General features: G+C 41.8%; 1 protein-coding gene across 1 annotated transcript in view; it reads right to left on the reverse strand.

The window, feature by feature from the left end:
- The window catches only part of peli1b (pellino E3 ubiquitin protein ligase 1b), a 37827-nt gene extending 17737 nt beyond the window's left edge, over positions 1 to 20090 (reverse strand). Inside the window, exon 1 of the mRNA XM_084376392.1 lies at positions 19653 to 20090. The gene's annotated coding sequence lies outside the window, so the exon portion shown is untranslated. The remainder of the gene's footprint in view (positions 1 to 19652) is intronic.
- Between the last annotated feature and the right edge of the window lie 895 nt (positions 20091 to 20985).

Below are 20985 nucleotides of genomic sequence, written 5' to 3' on the forward strand. Positions count from 1 at the left end.
ACATCAGTTGGGTTTTGAATGAGGTTTCCTCTTTCTTGGTGATGTTCTGGTTTCAGTTTCGCTCTTTCTGGGCAGTCATGCGAGTGATATAGATCTTCTTAGCGAACTCTCCAACACAAAGTGAATAAATATATTTCTCAAAATGTCCAGCTACAGTGTGTCGCTTCAATCTTTCTCTGTGATCTAACCTCCAACAAACAGTACGCACGCTGCACAGCTCTGCAGCAATGAACACAATGCTGTCTAATGCCAGTACAACTCCTCCAACACATTATGTCAATCTCTTTGACCAATCTGTCAATCACACCTCCAGCCCACATGCTCACTGGAGTCCTGTAAAGAGGTTGCATGAATACTGTGGGTGCATACTCGCAAAAGTTCCCACACCAAAACAGGAAGCTACAGGGTGCTTACAGTGTCGCAGCTGAGCTTTAGGGGTTGACCAATTTTGATACGCTGCGGTTGATTGTGGAGTTTCCATCTTTGGTCTCAAACAGCTACAAAGACTTAACTTGCACATTATCTGATGAGGCTTAAAAAGGACAAAACACTTTACAGTAATGTAAGTATCTGCCCACCAAACCACAGTGAATGATACACATCCATCGATGTTCACACAGCTGATTTGGTTTCGACTGTCCTATTTGAGTGCCCTACCTGCAAACTGAGAACCTACCTGCTCATGCATACTAACATTAAAACTGTTTCACAGCCTCACACTTGAAGAAGGAACACTTTTGAGTTTTAACTCTCGCTCCTGAAGTGTTAACATTGTGTTAGATCTATTTTCGGTGTATCACACCACAAAATCAGAATCTGTACAGCTGTTTGTAGTTCACAGCTTCATCACACACAGTGAGAGGGAGGAAAGAGGATGGAGGTGGCGCAGTTAAGGGTTCAACACATTTTAGTTATAAAAGGTTGTGAATCTTTTCAGCTTTTTCTGATGGAGGAGGAGAGCGAGGTCGGGGTGGAGGGAAGGATGATTTATTCTGGATGGAGGCAATGAAATTAAAATGGAGGACCTGGAAGGAGGGGGAGGCGAAGAAGAGTGTGTTTAAACTGCAAAATGGATGTAAGCCTGAGCTCCACCTGCTCCACCCACAGAGGGGGTTAATCCCACATACTCACACACAAGCACACATGCAGCATTGTCAGTGCATACTAAAACACTTGCTCTTAACTGTGTGCATGTAAAATCCTCTCCGCACACACACACACACACACACTCACACACACTCACATGTGCACACAGTGAGTAGTGCCGAGGGAGCTGTTGGCTGACTTGCCAGGAATTGATTTCCACCTATGGATCCAGACACTGAGGACTAGGAGCAAAATAAGTCTCAGAGCGGTGCGTCCTGTTATTGAACACATGTCCAGAGCGCTGAATTATCTCTCTGTCTCAACTCTACTATTAAAAACAAAAAAACAGCAGCAGCCTCTCCAGAGGCCAGGTCTCCCTCATTCTTCAATCAAACATCCTTCTTGCTTTCTCCTGTGAAGCTCAAGGACATCAGCTCACTCAACCCACTCTCCCTGGAAATGTTCATATTGGACCGGATTAGATTTGCATAAATATAACAGTTTCAAGGTATACCGCAGTATGAAAATTGACGGTTGCTTATCTATGATTTTGAATTTTACCATATTAATGTTCTCAGTCCAGTCCAGTTTCATGTGGATGTTCCTTTAACTGTCACAGTAACTGATAATAGTAATAATAATTCTGTGATAACGTGATACCGTAAAGCCATGTTATTTTTTAGATTGTTATGATCTTGAAACCACTTTTTGAAGGTCTCGGCATCTCGGCATTGATTGCACTTTTACTCGTAGACAAAGAAGACTCTGGAATATATTTCAAGACAACTGTGTACATAGTTATGGTTTCCATGGGAAGTCAAGAGAAAATCTAATGCTTGTACAATAAAAATTAGGATGGTAAAACATGGAAAAGAAGTGTTGAGTAAAGATGGTGTTTCTATCTGTTTGCTGAGAGAAAACAAAAAACAAATTCCTACACATAACTGTCACCTCTGCAACGCCCTTTGATTATTTGATCACAACACTGTACTTCTCATCACAGAAACTCATACTGTTGCAACCCTAGACTGAACAATTATTCGGTGGAGCGTAATTTATGCAAAGCAACCAAAAGTATGTTAAAGAGTTTGAGGTGTTGCACGGAAACGCTCAACATTAATCTTAAACATTAGAGACCGGGATTTCCATCAAACTAATGCCAATTTTAATGTTTAAAGCCCCACTAATCCACATTTTATATAAACAATAATAACCAGTACAGAGACAATTTAATTCACACAGATTATGCAGTGAAACAACCCGTGTCAATTGTTTAAATGAGGCTTTCATTGAGGAAAAACATGCATTGCTGATCATTAAAATGGCTCAGGAATTAGCTCAAAGTTGGCATCTCTTGTACACATGTGCTATACGTATGGGTGTGTATATAATGTTTTATGTGCGTGTGTGTGTGTGTGTGTGTGAGTGTGTGTGTGAGTAAGCTCTCAGCCTCTGCAACCCTGCATGACACAGAGCTTGGTGTGGCTGAATGCCAACTGCTGCTTAGCTACCGAGACACACAGTGCTACAACAATAGATCTGGAGCTCAGCGAGGCTGACTCCGCTGGCCGGGGTCAGGGATTGTAACAGCGTGCTGCTGACAGCAGGAACAGCAACCTCACACTTACAAAAGCCCCCGTAAAACTTAACTGCAAGGAGGCACGGACGACACCTGCCCTTCCCACTGGCTGCACGACACGTGACAAACAAACGTACATGCACACAGGCAGAAGAAAACATACACAGAAACTGTAGCTTTCATGTTAGCAGAGAATTAGGGTAACAGCTGCACTTCTCTTTTGAATGTATCGCCAGCTGAGCCGCAGTGCAACATGTCAAACTGTCCTATTTAGCGTACGTGTGCCAAAGGGCGACACGTCGCCATGCAGCAGGCAATCAGACCCTGCATCAATCGCCCAGGTCACTGCTGCACAACGCTTCCATATTGGGTTTAAAGGTGTTTAATGTTTGAAAAGGCGAAGTGGTATCATGAGTCAACGGGTGACACACTTTCAGGATCACAAGGCATGGCTCTGTGGAAACAAACAAAGCAACCAGAGGCAGTGTTTCTCGGCTGGTAGGTCAGCAACCAAAAATGGGTCGAAAGACACTCTAACAGGGTCAAAGAGGACCGCAGACAGGGTTTAGTGTGCCGTTAACTAATCTGCTAGGTCTAATGCATGATAAAATGTAGGTCCTGATACCTAAACAGCCAAGAACCACCTTGAGAACCTTAAGCTATCAGCTCGTGTGACAAAACTTTCCGAACCTGACACCAAAAGGACAAGACAGATGATACTTGCTCGTCAACTATTTTGATAAACAATAAACCTGTTTGAGGAAATTTTTAAGATAAAGGCCAAAATTCTTGGATTTTTTAAAAGTGGATATTTTCTGGTTTCTTTACTGCTCATTGACACTAAACTGAATATATTTGGGTTGTGGACAAAACAAGACTTTTGAGGACATCATCTAATTTTTCTCCATTTTCTGACTTTTATAAACCAAACAATGTACAGACATGTCCAGAGTAGGAGCTACAATGACAATGACAATCAATAACATTTAAATTGTTTATTACACAAACGAATAAGAGTACATTTCCATACAAGGTAAGTGCTGAAAGAGATATGTCATAAGTAGGGCTGCAAATTCAATGTCAGAGTAGTGAAAAATGTTACTTTTATTTTGCCAGAGCCTAAGATGGTGTATTCCAGTTCCTTATTTGAAGATAAGATATCCAGCGTACCATCATATATGACAAAGACAAACAGTAAATCTCAAACATAAAACATCTTAATAACCAACAAAGATTATTTTTCTGTCGACCAACGAATTAGGTCATCTGCTTGTTTCAGTTTTGGTTATTAGCCTTGAAACGGTCTTTAAACTTCAGCTAACTTGGCAGTGAGCTTTTGATTTAAACTGGAAAGAAAAAACATAGTCGAAAATCCCCCAGCTTTACTGTAAACAGACGTAAAATAGGACATAAGACAACAGGAGATACAAAAAAAAAGTTGAATCAAAAACTTCAAACAGCATCAAATTCACACCGTGTCTACATCAGGCACGCAGCCTGGGGACGGATACGGAGTTTGATTAGATAGAAAAGAAACCCGGGACCTCCTACACAGTGTGACATCTTCATTACTGGAAAGTGGTAACGATATCCTCCTGGTAAAGTGGGTCATCGGATCAATAAATAATAACAGACGCCTGGCACAGAATCAGAGAGGATGACATGTTTCTGGCTTTCTCTGGACCTATTTAATATGAAGCACACCTGCTGCTAGGTGAAAACACAACACATGGGAGTTGAGTTTCAGAGTGAAATTCTTATAATAATTTTGTTTTTATCATCAGTTTCTTTTCCGAAAGGCGCTGGCATACTCACGTGTCTGTAAAAACTGACCAGCCGTCTCCAGAATGTGTTAAAACCTGCAAATTATGTTTTCAATTTTTCTGTTTTTTAAGGACAATCAGACATTTTCAGGCTAAAAATCACAGTGAGGAAATAAATGAGGTCCTCTCCTTGCTTGTAGCTGCTGTGATCTTCGATACAGCCCTTCATCATGAACGTCATCAGATACCTAATCATCTCAGTATTACTGGCTCACACCACAACCTCCAACGCTCTGAGGCTTTCACACCTTTCATGTTCCCTATGCGAGAGGCTTTGAGTTTCCCAGCTGTTCCATGCTGAGCAGCAGAAACACACGTTTCTTCAAAGCTTACACTAACAATTGTCCAAAAACAGATAGTCTCCCTCCTCCTCTTCAGTCTTTTCATCTTTGCATCCCGTGTGACAAACAGCTCAATCCCTTTATCGCTAATAGATGGTAGATGAGACAAGGAGGGGCTTTAACTTCTTGGTGTTATGTCACTTTACAGTTAGGTGCTCAGTTACATAACAGTCCCGGTCAGATGCAGTTACAAGCGCCAAAGCCAAGTCTGCGATAAAAGAGGCCGAACATTTTCAAAGAATACTGAGTAATGTGTGCTGTCATGAACTGGGCAGAGAGGGATTTAAGACAGATTATTCACCTGGCACGACAGGGTGCCACCTGTGAGATAATCTTCAACAGAGGTTCTCAAACTGTAAGGCGTGTCTCTACAGGGGTGTCGGGGAGGAGGGGAGGCAGAGGGTGAGGCGTGAGGAAAACATATTGCGTGAGGAGAAATGGGAAAGGTGCAGGCCGGGAAGTTAGTTATTGTAGTTATTGTTCTTGTAGCTCACTCACTAATATGACAAACAGCAGCAGCAGCAGCAGCAGCATACTGTAACTCAATCAAATCTGAACAGGCAGACATGAAACACACATTTCTGGATTCAGTCTATGACGTCCACTGCAGATAAATGTCTATAAATTCACTTAGAAATCATAGAAAGATGACGCTCCTCATAATTCAAGGACTTGCCAGAGAATCATCATGTTTTCAAAGCTTCTTCAGTATCAAATATAGCCTGAGAGATATGTGGGTCTGTCACAGATATATCTGTACTGGGCAAATATGATGGCTGATATGAAATCTTATTTAGGGATTGTAAACCAGAAAAAGATGCCTGGGGTGATTAATATCGGAATTGGCTACAAAAATCAAGTATCGGTCACTGGTGTCAAAGTAATCCTGTGACTGCCGTCTGTACCTGCATGAGTAGATCTCAAACAGGAGATGCTAACAGCTACTTTAGCAAACTCTAATGCTACAACAGTAAAGTGTTGTGAGTGATAAAAGACATTTACCTGGGAGGCGATATATTATCAGCCCAACATTGTGAAATGTTTATTATCGGCTATTTATTGCAGTAAGAGGAAGACAACACAACTGTCATTTGCGATACATGTTACTGTACATGTCTACAATGTTAACACAACAAATCTTTCATATTAAAACATCAGTCTTTGCTTGCTACATCTCTGTCTTTTTTACACTCAGGTGAGCATAAACTACAGGTCGTGAAGTTACATCTAAATTACAAAAATGTGAAATTAAGTAGACTGAAAGAAAATTAATCTAGAATCAATAATTAAGTAGTTTTTATATGAAGCAAAAATGCTAAACGTTCACTGATCCCAGTTTCTAAAATGGGAGATTAAGTTGCTTTTTTCTGTTGGATAACTTTGGATTTGGACTGTTGGTTTGACCAAAAGTCTAACGGTTGTCACTTTGGGCTTATTTTCCATTATTATCCATTACTAAAAGATTAAAATCAGTTCAATCACGAAAATCTTTAGTTTCAGTCTTAGTTTATTTCGTAGAAGTGGTATCCTCTGACTGTAAGAAACTGAGACAGTGGGTGTTCGCCTACATACCAGTACAATTCATGAGGCTTTAATGGTAACATAGTGGTTCATGGTTATGCCAGTGCGATGCCTCTTTCCACCCACCTTTGCTTCCTTTGACACCGAGGTCAGCTTTCTATTTCTATTGTAGGGGGTAACCCAGGCCTGAAAGGGTAAATTACTCAGCGTCAATGAGGGCAAAACAAAAGGGATTTTCCTGTTGACAAAACGCCCCACAGAACTCAGCAGGACACCAACTTCAGAAAACCAAAGTGGTTGGATAGATGGTTAAGAGGTTAAATGTTCAGACACAGTAGGAGTGAGCAAGCTCGGCTGATCTACCTCAAAAGCTTCCTTTGTCAAAATCCCACTCCAACAGGAACTCCAACCCACTTAACCCCTGTCCTGTTTGGAAAGCAGTTAAAGTCTTTGAGTTGAGTGGAAGAGAGTGGCCTCCAGGAACAAGCCCTCCAGGAAAAGACATGATTGCTCTTACAAACCCCAATGGAAAGTGAGGTGAAAGTGAAAAAGGTCTTCAAGAGTAATTTTGTCAAGGAAAGGTACAACAGCACATTTCCTTTATGACTATATGCAATCCATGGAAAAAGAAATGTTTATGCTCAACCGTCTGCTACAATGACAATGTGAATTACAGTCATCATACGGTGCATGATTTCGTTTAGTTTCTTGACATTACACATCCAATGCTGAGAAGACAAATGACAGAGTCAATTAGGGGAGTATTACAGTGTAAAATCAACTTTCGTCATAATGTAATGGCTATGAGTGAACTCCACATTTAGAGACCTTTAATCAGAGAGGGGCGGGGGTACAGCCCTCTATGAGCTGGTCATTTTAACTACTACAAAACCACCTCAGTTAGAGACCCCACTGTCAACTCCGGGTGGAGTTAAACATCTACAATTAGCCTAAAATTTCTCCAATCAGCCATCATACAGAGCAAAAATAAAAAATAAGATAGCATCCAGCTGCATGACCACAGAGGTTATCTCTGTGAGGACCTCCAAGAGTCAATGCCTCAAACCAGAAACCTCAACTTCCCGTGACAAACACCAGCTGCTTGGTGGGCGAGTCAACTCGCCACCAAGTCCTCAGCTCACAAAGACCAAACGTTCCTCAGAACATCAAAATTGTATAATGACATCTCCGCCAGATTATGATCTCTCGTTTAGGAAAGAGTACCTCGGCCTGTCAGCCAGAACTGAATGAGCCAACTCTCAATGAGTGGATGGGACTAATTGCTTCCTCTTCACCTCTGAGTACAGCTGACACGATGTTCGTCTCAGTGAGAACTCTAAATAAATTGTTGGATCAGCAGAAAACACATTTTGGGGAAAAAAAAAATGTGGTCAGTTTGATGCAGAAAGCAGTACAAAAATGACAGAATGAAAAAAGCCTTGTGGATCTGGATATCGCTCATCTGTTTATGGGCTTGAACGAAGTAAAGAGCATGAGATGAAAGATGAAAGGCTCCTACAGTTTCTTGGAATGTCTTTTATTGTTTTTCCAAAATGGTGACTAAACCGGAGCATTATGCAGCACATCATGCTGGAGGTTTTACGGTTGTAGGAAAAGGGAGGACTGCTGGGTCTGACCATAAACCTCATCCTTGTAAGTGGTTCTTGTCTAAAAACTGTTTAGTCTTAAAAACACTCAATAACAAGTCAAAGCATGTGTGAACCCTAAAAATTATGGGTGAGTATTTTTGAGATTTCCGTTTGAGGCTGGGAGGCTTTGTGTGTGTGTGTGTGTGTGTGTGTGTGTGTGTGTGTGTGTGTGTGTGTGTGTGTGTGTGTGTGTGTGTATACATCAGCAGAAATGTCTAATTGACGTGAATTGCATTTGTGTGTGCATATGTGCACATTCGTGTGGTCTCAGACGCTTGGGTCTGGTCTCCAGTGTGTAGAGTTGCATGGTCGGATCAGGGGTGAGGTATTGGTTTGCACACTGTGAGGATTAGACGCTCGATGACTCGGAAACTGATCTGTGTGGTGGAGAGGGGGCCGGCAAAGCTGACGCCAGATTCTCCTTTCTCTTATCGTCCACTCTGTCTCTGTCTTTGGGCGAACTTGTGTAATCAATGAACATGAACAGATGGCACTGGCAATGCAGAACATGAGAAGAAGGAGGAAGGAAGGACGGGAAGCAGCGTTTTCCAGTTATTTCCACTATTTTTGTGAAATGTATGTTAAGTGTGCAAATGTGCGTTTGTCCTTAACAGAAGGGTTCGACTCAGCTCAGTGTCTTGATCACTACAGTCGTGAACAAAACCTCGACATGACAACTTCGAACACTTCTTTTCTTCATCTGGAACTGGCAGATTGGCTCCTGAGTCATCAAGAGACATCTTTAGATAGCTGAAAGTCTTATTATTTTATTTTATTCTTCATATTTTGATCAGTTTTATGGTTGGTCAAAGAAATAATATGTGACATTTCTGCATTAAAATGTCTAAAAAGCTATGACCTTTGTTATATATTTTGTTGACTTGTGTACTTACATCATCCCAAATGTTTCTGCATCAATAAAGGATAAATAAATGGTGGTCACCACCCTTACATCCTGGCATCCCCAGTTCAAACTAAAATCTATCATTTTAGTCAAGGTTATGGTGTGTTTCATTTGGTCACAATGCTCCAACTTCCAGGGAAACACCAGACATACCAGATAATACGGGAGCATGGAAGGAAGTTGGCAAATGTGACTAAACATAACAAATGATTTCTGCTTCAGTCACGTCAGATGAATTTTCTTTTAAGCAATGGTGGTTGTTTAGCAATGAAGACAACAACTCCCATTATCCCACTCTGCTTTCCGACATTAAACTGCATCTTTTGTTTTCATTGTTCCAACTGAGAGATGCTAAAGAAATGACATACTGTGCATTAAAAGACATACGGTGTCATCTCCATACTGCTGCTATAAGGTAGAACAGGAAACGACACAATTAAAAAGACAATGATTGATAGCGACGATCATCCTTGTGATGGTTGAAACTTAATTGATGATGACAACACACACTTTGAGACAACATCTCAAACCTGCCAGTGTTTGACAAAGTGTTGGTGTTAATTTCTGAGTCTGCTCACACTCTTTGTCAGTAGTGTGAATTGAATTCCTAAAATAGGGCTCCAACAGATTTTCCTTTTGTCCTTTATTTTTTTTTCATTGAACATAAAGAGTTTTTGTCTGATTGGTTGTGTGCTTCCATGTGACTGTAACTAGCTCATGATCTCTCCATCTGTCTGTAGCTGGCGACCGTTCTTCCCGACGTCCAGTGGGACACGATCAGACTCATTTCCATTCACACTCCAGAGCACCCAAAAACTCCAATCTACCGTCTCAAAATAAACCCACAACGTGTGTGCTGGCACACGTAATCCCTTTCCATTCGGAGGGAACTATAAAACAGACAGTGGACCTTATGACTGCGGATGAGAACGTTATAGAAAATTAATGTAGCGTGAGTTACATCTCCTGGAGCTCAGCTGAGTGTACACAGACAGATAAGACTGCATTATCAATACAACCCAGAGTGGATTCCTCACATAAGATGCTGAGCGAGAGCTCGGCCAATAAAAACAGAATAATATTGTATTTCATGTGTGTCTTCATTTTGATATCACCTAAAGCTGTACATGTACTGGACCAGGAACACAGGAATATTTCTGTCTAGCCTCAGACATGCCTGTAGCTGCTCTACTCCAAAGTGATTTACACACAGTCAGCGTGTCGATGCACATATACCGAGTCCCAATTCCCTGCCCACTCACAGACAGGCGCGCACTTCTCATGTTCAGTGGTCCCTGGAGACCTGGTCCAGTGTGTGTCTGTGTGTGTGTGTGGTCCGTTATTTACACCAAGATGGATGGAAACACACAGTATGGCAGAATCACACGAGCCCTCGTGACACATTGCTTGAGTGGAAGGAGGAAATAACGGTGGGAACACCCAATAGATGGACAGCCATGCTGAAGTTGGAGGACACTGGAGACAAAAGGTGTTAGTTCGGTTTCAACTTGTCCTAATCGGTCTAATCATGACCCTTCAAAACATGTAGAAACAGGGAGAAAAACCTAAAAGTACACAATGTTCTGTACAAAGAAGAGCAAACCAGTAGTTGTGGTCAGGTCTACATAACACAGAACTATCCCAAAAAACTGTGGCAAATACAATAATACCCATCACAAGTTTCAGGAGCCAATGGTGATGTTTTAAAAATACCTTTTTAGTCCAAACAACAATCTAAAACCTGAAAATATTCAGTTTTCTATCATGAAAGAGCAATAAATTCACATTTGAAAAGGTGGAAGCAGTATATTGTTGCTTTTTTTGTGTAAATAATGACTTAAAAGATCAATCTAGTCAATCGATTTGTTGAAAGTCCAAAAATAAATCGGCAATGAGGCTGCACTATATGGTGAATAAATCAGTTTGAGATTATTTTGACAAATATTGTGATTCTGATATGATTCATGATTACAGGGAATGATCACTTTTGCATCTTAATTGTCATTTTCATTGGAAATACTACGAAACTCATGATGATTGCCTTCTAATCGAGAATATGTCTGCAGGATTTCTCCCACCAACGTGCTCCGCCAGCGAATATACATGCTCAATCAGGCAAAAAGCCACTGGCAAGGGACGTCCAGTGCAAACGGGGGCCGCAGACGCTCACCGACAACCCTGACATTGAGGCACATCAGGGCCCTAAGAAACTTCTAGTAAACTAAACCACAGAGAAGATTTGAAGCTAGTAGGTCTACTCATCATGTTTGCTTCTAGCTGCACCTTATGGCCAACTTTACTGGGTGCAACTTTGTTTTGTTTGTCTGAATCATGAAAGTTGAGCAGCTCTGTAATTCACTCTGGATGAAAGAGTTTGCCAAATGCCACAATTGAAAATGTGAATAAACAGCAGACATACTGTGCGACGATCAACCTGCTTCCTCAGGATGGTGCACACATGCTCTCTAACATGGCGGATAAAAAATTAATTAGCTTGAGCCCATCTGTCGGCTTTTATCACCCTTTTTACTGAAACATATTACAGGACATCCACACTCTGTGGTGTCTGGGCTCTCTGGAGTAACCATTAGCCCACACCACAGAGCTTATAAACTGGTGTGCAGAGCAGCCCACTTCCCTGTGTGCTTTTACCAACACACCGAGTCTACACAGACACAGAAGTGGGCAATAATAAGCCAGGCTGAACTACTTTTGTAGCTGTGACTATGACGGAAAAAAGAAGTAGTCAGTAACGAGGCAGATTAGAATAATCCACTTGGGCCAGATGCCAAGCACTTGACCTGAGGAAGCGTTGCCACAACAATACTCACACTCATCAGCTATAAACAGCAAGGCATGAAATATGTGGCGCGGGTCAGGAAAAGGACTTGAACATTAGAAACAAGGTGAGGAATGTAAACCCGAGCTGTGCTGTTGAAAGCAGATGAAGATGGCATCAAAAGCTGTGGGCCTCATACTTAACAAAACCAACACATGAGCACACATGCTGAAACGTCTCCTCAGCTGCTGAGAAGCCAACACGCATTACACCTCTCTGACCGGTTTCAGCCGTGAACATCACAGGAGGTCAACCGAGGCAACGATCCCCTTAAGAGAAATACACACTTTTAACTTCAAAAGTATGCTAAGTGCACACGGGACCAGGTCTATCCTGGTGCATGACAGCACCATTCGCACCTCTGCCGTGCACTCCAAAAAAAGCAGACTGGCGTCAGGCCCTTCGGCGCCAAACTCCTGCTGAGAATTAAATTAACTCATCAAAACAAACTACTGGTTGCTGTGGAGGCTCCAAGAGACTGCCATCTACAGAGACCCACCAAAACAGGGTCCTCAGTTTGAGTCAGAGTGCCCTGGATGACTGGACTTGTGTCCTGTCTCAGCCCGTTTGGAGGCTCAGTGGACTGAAAAACATGTCAGGTACTCATTTCATTGAGAAAAGCGGTGAATCTGACTCACAACAAACTAAAGTTTCCGCTGTTCACTGTCTCAGAAAAGCAGCTCAGGAAGCGTATTAAAAGCAGCGGTGGTTCCTGTTTTTGTTTGTTTTTTTCCTGTGAATATTCTTTGAAATATGAATGTGAATCAGACATCCCAATATCCAACTTAGGCTGTCTAAGAGAATTAGAAAAGTGGCTGAATAGTAAACTTCATTTTGTGTGATGAGTGGCAGAGGTGGTATTTCACATCCGTGCCTCATTCGGGTGTGATAACATACTACATGTTAAACGTTACCTTGCCATGTGTTTTAATATTCTGATTTGTTCCCTATTTTTCAGTCACGTCTCTGCTAATGTCACTGTTGAAAAGTATGAACCTAGTAGACATCAGTAAAGGAGTGAAATACAATTCAATTAACTATCATTTACGACTAAGAAAACAAGCAAATGTTTACGTTTAAAAGCCCATAACCAGTGAGTTATTGTGATTTTTGCTTTAAAAAGTACTTGAATTATTAATTTGACAATAAAACTGATAATTTTCCTCATCAACTAATTGCTCAACTTCTAGCGGCTCATGGGTTCAATTTAGTTTTACGCCTACGACTCCCTTTTGTTTCATTATAATTGAATCATAAATGTGTAAATACTGTGTAACTGGAAAAAGCCTGCAAGTAACTGCAGATGTTGGTTACTGTGGTGCTTTGTCCATTGTGTTTTTCTGTTTCCAGGTCTGCTGAATGTGCTTTGTCAGAGCAGCATACTGGTTTTCCTGTTAGCGGCACTGGGAGGAGGCTAACTGATGACAGAAGGTAGGGGAAGAAATAGGAGGGCCAGCGTTCGAATTACAGTCTCATCAATGATTCAGTGGGAAGAACACAGACCAGCGTATGAACGCCGGCAAACAAACAACCCTGTTGGTGGAGACGCAGGCCCATGCGAAGTCTAACACGTAAGCATGTGTGGCACACGGGATCACAAACCGATGCATGTGGCGGGGCACATGTGTGCAGTCATGCACGCAAGGACATACTGTACACAAACCAGGCCGGACTAAATGCACATGGGTGTTCATATTGGCATGCAATCAAAAACACATACACATACACACCAACAGCTTCTACAGCCAAGTCCCATCTCCTGATTGTTCAAAGCCCACAATGTGACCTTCCTAAAGCATGGTACTGCAGGACAGTGTGTGTGTGTGTGCATGTGAGCTCAGATTAATTCAATCCTAACCCTAACCAAATTGCTTTTATTTACTTTAATACACATTTATGAAATTTGCAGGCAGGTTGTAGAGCTTTTTAAAGTTACGGTAACTAATAATTTGGCTACATCACTTTAAAATCAGTCGGGATGGACGTATGAAATGCCCAAAATAAAAAAAATCATTATTGCATTGCCGAGAAAACATCAGGAGGAATAAAAGTTTTCTGCAGCTGTGCGCTTGAGGCTGATTCATGTTTCCGTTCACCATCCGTTCCTGTTTGGGTTCTTGCAAGTGTTGGTGATGGTTGCGTTTCTTTGGGGATTGAAAGGGGAACAGTCTATGTAGCACTAATTGTGCTGCACCTGGCCATAGTTTGTAATCATTAGCCTCTTGTCCAGCCAAATCAGACGGGCTGGTGCTCAGTGCTGCTAGCATTCAGGCTTCAGCAGGGTGAGTTGGGTTTTGGCATCAGACTTCTGGCTTTATCGCTTTAAAATAAAACAGACTTCTGGAACTAAGTGGGACTTAAAGTTTATCTTTGGTGTAAACAACAGTTTCACATGTTATGTAATCAATTTAGAAATGGCCAATTCTACTTCAGGGACTGTCTGCTGTTGCTGTGTTGAGCACACGGACTCTCAGAAGTTGATTATTTAATGGATTCTCAGCAACTAACGCCCGGTCTTTCTCTGCATTCACAGAAACAGCAGTGCTCCCTGGGGAGGCCACAGCCTGAACACGTTAAAAAACTTAACCGTTTGTACGTGTCTATGTGAGGATGTACACACAAGCTCATTTGAGACAGGAAGGTTCGAAAGTGAAGCAGGAAATGGCAATCATGCACGATGAGAAGGGGGGGGGGGGGTTGATAATTACAGGTCTGTGTGAGCATATGAATATGTGTCTGTGTGGAAAAGAGAAGCTGCCAAATTATATCAGACGTTTCAGCTGCACTCGTCTGTATGAACTTCACGGCAAGGAAACCACAGAGATGGTGTCTTTCCTGAGAATCTTGCACTCATACAGAAACCCTCACAAAACTTTCTTTCTTTCAAGTTGTACACTGCACCTCAACATGGCTTTCGGTTTCTGCTTGCAAGAGCGAAGGATTCTGATTATATAAAGGGAAATTACAAACAGGAACAGGCTGTGGTCTGAGTCGGGACAGAGGTGTCGAACACACCCAAAACAGAAAGCAGTCAGCCTTTCTCAGGTTGCCATTCCGACATTATTAAAGTAGGAAGTTATCAGCATCTATGACCTATCTTGACACTTTTTGTTTACATCTGAGAGGTGAATCAGCTGGCAGGCACCTTGCATGGCAGCGGCACCGCCATCAGCGTGTGAATTTTGTGTGTGAAGTTTGAACGGCTGTTTCCGCTAATGTAGAAAAGCGCTGTATAAATGCAATCCATTCACCAAAATAAAATACTGCGATGTTTCAGCTCTTTTTGTGTCGGCACATCCACGACATTACCTGACGTTTTCTTCCCTGAACTCCACCAACATTTACAAATAAGGATCCTATTCATAAATTCAGCCGGCTTACCGTTACGCTAATAAAGTTGCCAAATATGACTGTGAACTCCCCAACAGCTTTTTTTGAAGGAAATGAACAGCTTCATTATGTTTCAGCCCCCCTTATTTTTCTGACTCAGGTGTTGGCAGCAGGAGCCCAAGCAAAGGGAAGAAAGAGACGAACACAAACTGAGTAAATGTGAAGGATAAATAAGGAAAGCAGTGAGAGAAATTAGACATTTGTGGCTCTTTTTCATGGAAAGGAACAGATGACCACACTCGCCCCTGTGCACGACCATACTTCTAAAATAGCTCCTTAAAAAAAAAAAAAAAGCGAGATAAAGACAGATGGTGTGATGAAGAGGCTCTCACAGGGAGAGGACTACACAACATTGTACAACCTGCACTCAGCTATTGTGCAGGTGGACTTTCTCTGCACATGTGCCTTCTATTGTCCTCTTTCACTATGCATTACATCTGTAAACACTATCACTCTGATGATTTTAATAATTTACAGTGTTTTCTCCACAGCCAGACTTTACATAATTCATATGATAATGTGGATGTGTAGCAACCCAGACAAAACGTGTTATTATTACTGGAAAATAAAGAAGGATTTGACGTGGTTGATGTTTTCTGGTTGTTGAATTCACGCTGTGCCTTTAAGCTCCATCTTGCAGTGCTAGCTCTAATGTGAAATCTGTTGCACTGCAAAATATTAATATGCAGCAGTTTTTGTTGCATCCCTTCAACCAAAAACAATCTCCTGTCTCTTCATTATTCATTCAGACCGCAAGTTGCATGATCGACAAAAGGATATATGCTATGTGAATGTTTTCAAGCTCTTGCCTCCGGCATGTTGAGTTAAGCCAGTGTTTTTCAATCCTGTTCATGGTGCCTCCCTGCCCTGCATGTTTTAGATGTTTCCCTTCTCCGAGTCCGACATACCTGATCGAAATGATTAGGTCGTTATCAGGCTTTTGCAGAGCTTGACGACAAACTGATCATTTGAATCAGGTGTGTTGGAGCTGGGCGACTTGCTCTGTGCGTGCCTAAAAAACATATATCCTCAAACGTGTGACGCCTCGTCAATTATAGCTTGATCTACTGACTACTAGTTGACTTGGAAAATCTTGAGTCGGGGGCAGCCTGAGAGAACTGCACCGAGCTCACGTTTTCTCAAGCAACACTATGGAAAAACTGGCGGTTTAATGTCCTCCCCTCCTCTTTCTTTCCCTACCTTGCAGAAACAAGGCCATAAAAACGTGCCCACTGTCTGACCCACTTTCCATGACAGACGTAATCTCCCACCACAAACTTCAGCCTGTTTACCAGCCCAGCAGAGAGTAAGCCGGACCAGGAGGCGAATGCCAAGCTCTTCACACACAGTGGGGGGAAAGCTGCTGCTCAGCTGTGCTGAAGATTACAACCCTTGGATCCCCACTGAGCTCAGCGGCCCGCCCTGATTAAACTACACACCATCGGCACGCGCACGCAAAAAGATACACAAACACTCACCAACTCAAACGTATGCCGTCATGACAAACATCCTGTACACGTCATTAAGGTTTACGAGTGTTGTTGATTTCTTGGTAGAGTTCTCTAACAAACACACTCAACACCAAGGTGTTAACCACCAATGACTGGCGAGTTGTTACAGGTTTGATCCGTTTCCATTGAGTAACTATGCAATAAAAGTAGGTTTCCATGCACTTCACACTTAGCTCAGACTACAGAGCGCAGCAGGTAGACTATCAAGGTTAAGATGCTTCCTTTAACTATTAGTTTTTGCTCACAAGTTAGTCGTTTGTTGCCTGAAATTAATTCCTACCCTCAATTAACTTAAGGGCTCTTAGGGGCATTAAATGGTGGGATGAGGGGGTGGTGGTGCTAAGCAGCGCCGCTGTCTTTTGATCCTACAACAAGGTTTGGAGGGAAGTCATGAAAACCGTCATATAATGCAATCTGTATTGCAATTTGCAATCACTGCATTGTAGATTTTTTTTTTTATTTGTCCATCCCGAAATTTAAAACATAATAATGTTATTGTCATGGTCCGACTGGATCACAAAACTCACTGAGCCTAAACAAGACTACACAAAACCTTGAACTGAAATAAGATAATCTAAAAATAATCAATGAAACTGTGTTTTTTTTTTTTTATCCTGGACAGCAACAGAGATACAACATCCAGCCCGGGCCGAGACAGGGAGGCCTCTCTGTGTCCCCACAGACCGGGTTACTAAGGATACAGGCAGCACTGAGCCTCCATTAAGACATCAGAGCTCCTGTCTGACACCATCAGCTCCGATTTCCTCCCTGAAATTGAGACTGGACCATGCTGGAGAACACACACACACACACACACACACAGTCCGGCCGGGAGCACACCCAAATGCGTGTATGTGCAAACACTGTTCCCAGCACTTAACACTAGAAGTTATCACCATTTATAGGACTGTTAGAATGCAAACTTTAAATAGTCCGCACAGAAATACAATAAAGCTTCTTCAGCCTGCCTTATAACACTGTTTTAGCAAGTGTCAGTGTTGCAACTTGACCCTTGTATAGCTCTCTAGTCAACACCAGGTCAGGCTCACTGTTTTAGATCTGACACTGACACAGACATTTCAGTGCAGCCGGCTACACTGGTTTTGTTTGCAGAAAGCTGATGAATCTCAGACATAATGCTGCAACAGAGGATAAACATTATGGAGTTTACCGTAAGTTTGCTGCACTGTGGCTGTAGTTTATCAACCTAATAATTCCCTCTATCCAGATTTTTCTGCAGGATTGTTCAGAATGCACACCGAAGAGTAAATAAAAAAAAGGCAAAAGTTGTTGTTTTTTTCTTTGTCTCACTGTCAAACTGCTGCTTTGCTATTTCAGCAGTTGTCGGACTTTAAAGGGAACAAGTATGCAAATGCAAAGTGTCAGTATCAAAGGATGAGTTCACCCAAAAAAGAAAATTCAGTAATGTCGATGGAAAGTCTGGTGACGTCTTTTAGTCAACAAAAACATCTAGCGTTTCCCAGCAAAACAGCATTCTCCTTAACAACTTAAGTAGATGTGGACTTTTTTCCAAACTTAAAAAGAAAACAACCAAAAATACACATAAATTGGCTTCATGGAGCTAATTTGGTGTAATCCAAGTCTCTGGAAGCCCCAAGATCTCAAATTGATTTGAAAAGACGTAATACACACCCTTTTTCAGCCAAAATGTTCCCTATACCTGCCTACTAAAAGCGTTAGCATGCACCCAAGTGCGTGCACGAGCTCGATCACACATCGAGGATGTAAATAATGTCGTTTCTAATCAACCTGGGGCATTCAGAGACTTGGATTACACCGAACAAGCTGTATGGAGCCATTTTATGTTTCTTTTGTCTTCCTCCCGTCTCTCCCCCACTACTGACATTTTCAAGTGTCGTCTTAAAACACACTTTTGCTCATTAGCCTTTAGTTGTGTCTAATCCCGTGTCTCATTTAACTGTGCCTTCACTACTTTCGTTATTACTGTTGTTGTTACTGCTGTTGCCGCTGTTACAATATGATGGAAATATGTTATCATTAATTATATTGCTGCCGTTGTTTCTTTTGTTATTATTTTCAAATTATTATAATTATTACTGTATCATCCCTCTAATTTCCTTTTCCTTTCTTGTGTTTTCCTTTTTATTCATCTGGATTTTCATACACGTACGTGTCGTTAATGTATAAAGTCACTGACAGAATAAGAAGCAATGGCCTGCATTTCAAAAACTTCCTGATTAATCACCATGTTGACGAGCAGACAATGGGGGGGAAAAAAAAAAAAAGGCCTGCGGCATCTTGATGGAGCAGATGGAGTTAATGCACGTCTGTCTGTAATGTGACATTTATAACACGGGGAGGGGAAGTCAGCGAGATCCCTATCAGCAACCACACTTATCAGTCCAGAAAGGAAAGGTGGGAGGGTGGGAGAGGAGAAGAAAGGAGAAGGGGAGGAAGGAGGGGTGAGAATGAAGATGGGAGATAGAGAAAGAGAGAGGCAGTGAGGAGAGGAGGGGAGGGAAGTCATTAACTGGCAATCAAGCTTCAGTAATGGCAAGAGTCTGTGCATTTGCTTAATTCCTTATCAGGCAATGTTCCCTTTCTCACTCACCCCCCTCAACCCCAACCCACACCGTGACAGGTCAGCATGCGGGCTGGAAGTGATGTAAAGTAATACCTCCATCTCTGAGACCTGCCTACACACACACACACACACACACACACACACACAGATCCTTTACAGAGCCTCTGATTTCCACTGAGATAAAGACAGTCGAAACAGGTGCATGAGTATGTGGTGTGTGTGTGTGCAGACAACTTGAGCAGATGCAGGACACAGTAATCACCACCCTGTCATGACTTACCTGCTAGTGCTAGGAGCGTGGACTGAATGAGCCGTTATTAAACGTTGACGGTTACAGACGGGACAAAGCAGGTGGCGGTTAATAACAAGCTAGCCGAATTAGCCCTCTAACGCTGGTGTCGCGGTATCGCTGTCGCCAGGTGGCTTTATAAGCATGTACTCACTGCGATATGTCCGATGAAGTCCTTGTATTGTCTCCCGTGTGGCTTGTCTTGAGCTGCTAGCTTGTCCACCACCAGCTGCTGCTGCCCGCCTTGGCTTTCCCCAACTTGCTGAGGTTAGCAAAGCTAGCTAACACTCCAGCACCGGCTTTGAAAAAAAATAATAAAATAAAAAAAAATATAGAAGAGGAGATTTCGTCCTAATTTCTCCTCTCTGGACTCGTTGACCAAAAAATAAGTAAAAACGGACCACGTAGAAAAATATGCCACAATGAAAAGCTTTATTTATTCTCCTCTTCCCGGAGTTGTGGCTCAGAAGCGGTGACCGTGAATGGAAATATCCACGGTGTCTGATTTTAAATGACAGGCTCTCCGCGCTGCGCTGTCCTTTGTTGTGAGCATCTCAACGTAAACACAGAGCTGATCTCCTCTGCCCGTTCCCTGCCTCACGGCGCACGGGCTGTGGGCGGGGAGCCACGTCGCCGCAGAGGATTCTGGGACTGGTAGTTTTAAGCGCTGCTCAGCCATGGGGCTGAAACACAGGTGTTTTTCACCTGATTGTTTGCTGAAAGGAAAGTTGCAGTAACCAATGATGCGATGTAATGAAGTACATTTACTCAAGTATTTTCATTAAGTACTAATTTGAGGTACATGTACTTTATTTGAGATGCTTTCTACTTCTACTCCATTACAACAAGTTACTTTCAAAATGCAATATATATCATATTACTAGTTGCCTTCATTTTAAAGTATTACATTACAATATTACTGTCTGCGTAAGTAATAAAGTACTTATTACACTACTTTTTAGTTGCTTAAAAAAAACAATTAATCTATTTAGAACGAATAGTACCACATTTCTAAATTAATTAATTTAGTCAACAATGGGATTTAAAACGAAAATACTGATTCTGATAATTAGAAAAAGGCAGTATATTGCATCCAGTAATTAGGCAGGCTGATAATCGGTCAACCCACAGTAAACTGTACATACATGCATGTAAATTAATTTATAATTTACTTGTACTTTTGATTATTAAGCACATTTAACAGCAGATACTTAAAGAAATAAATGAAATTAACTATTTGTATGGGTGACTTTCACCTGCACCAAAGTATTTTCACAGGATAGCTTTACTTTTTCCTAAGTAAGTATTACTTTTTACAACACTTCCCAACAGTAGATACACACACAGCTAAAACGTTTAGACTTATCAATAAGTCAATTAACAAAAAAATTAACATAAAACTTTACTTATTCGAAAGGTCAGAACTTTAAATCTTAAAGCCACAGAATACTTGAGTACTCTGTCCTGAACGACATCTGGGTGAAACG

The sequence above is a fragment of the Pagrus pagrus genome (assembly GCF_965226575.1).
Source record: "Pagrus pagrus genome assembly, chromosome: 15".
In the NCBI taxonomy this organism is placed as follows: Eukaryota; Metazoa; Chordata; class Actinopteri; order Spariformes; family Sparidae; genus Pagrus; species Pagrus pagrus.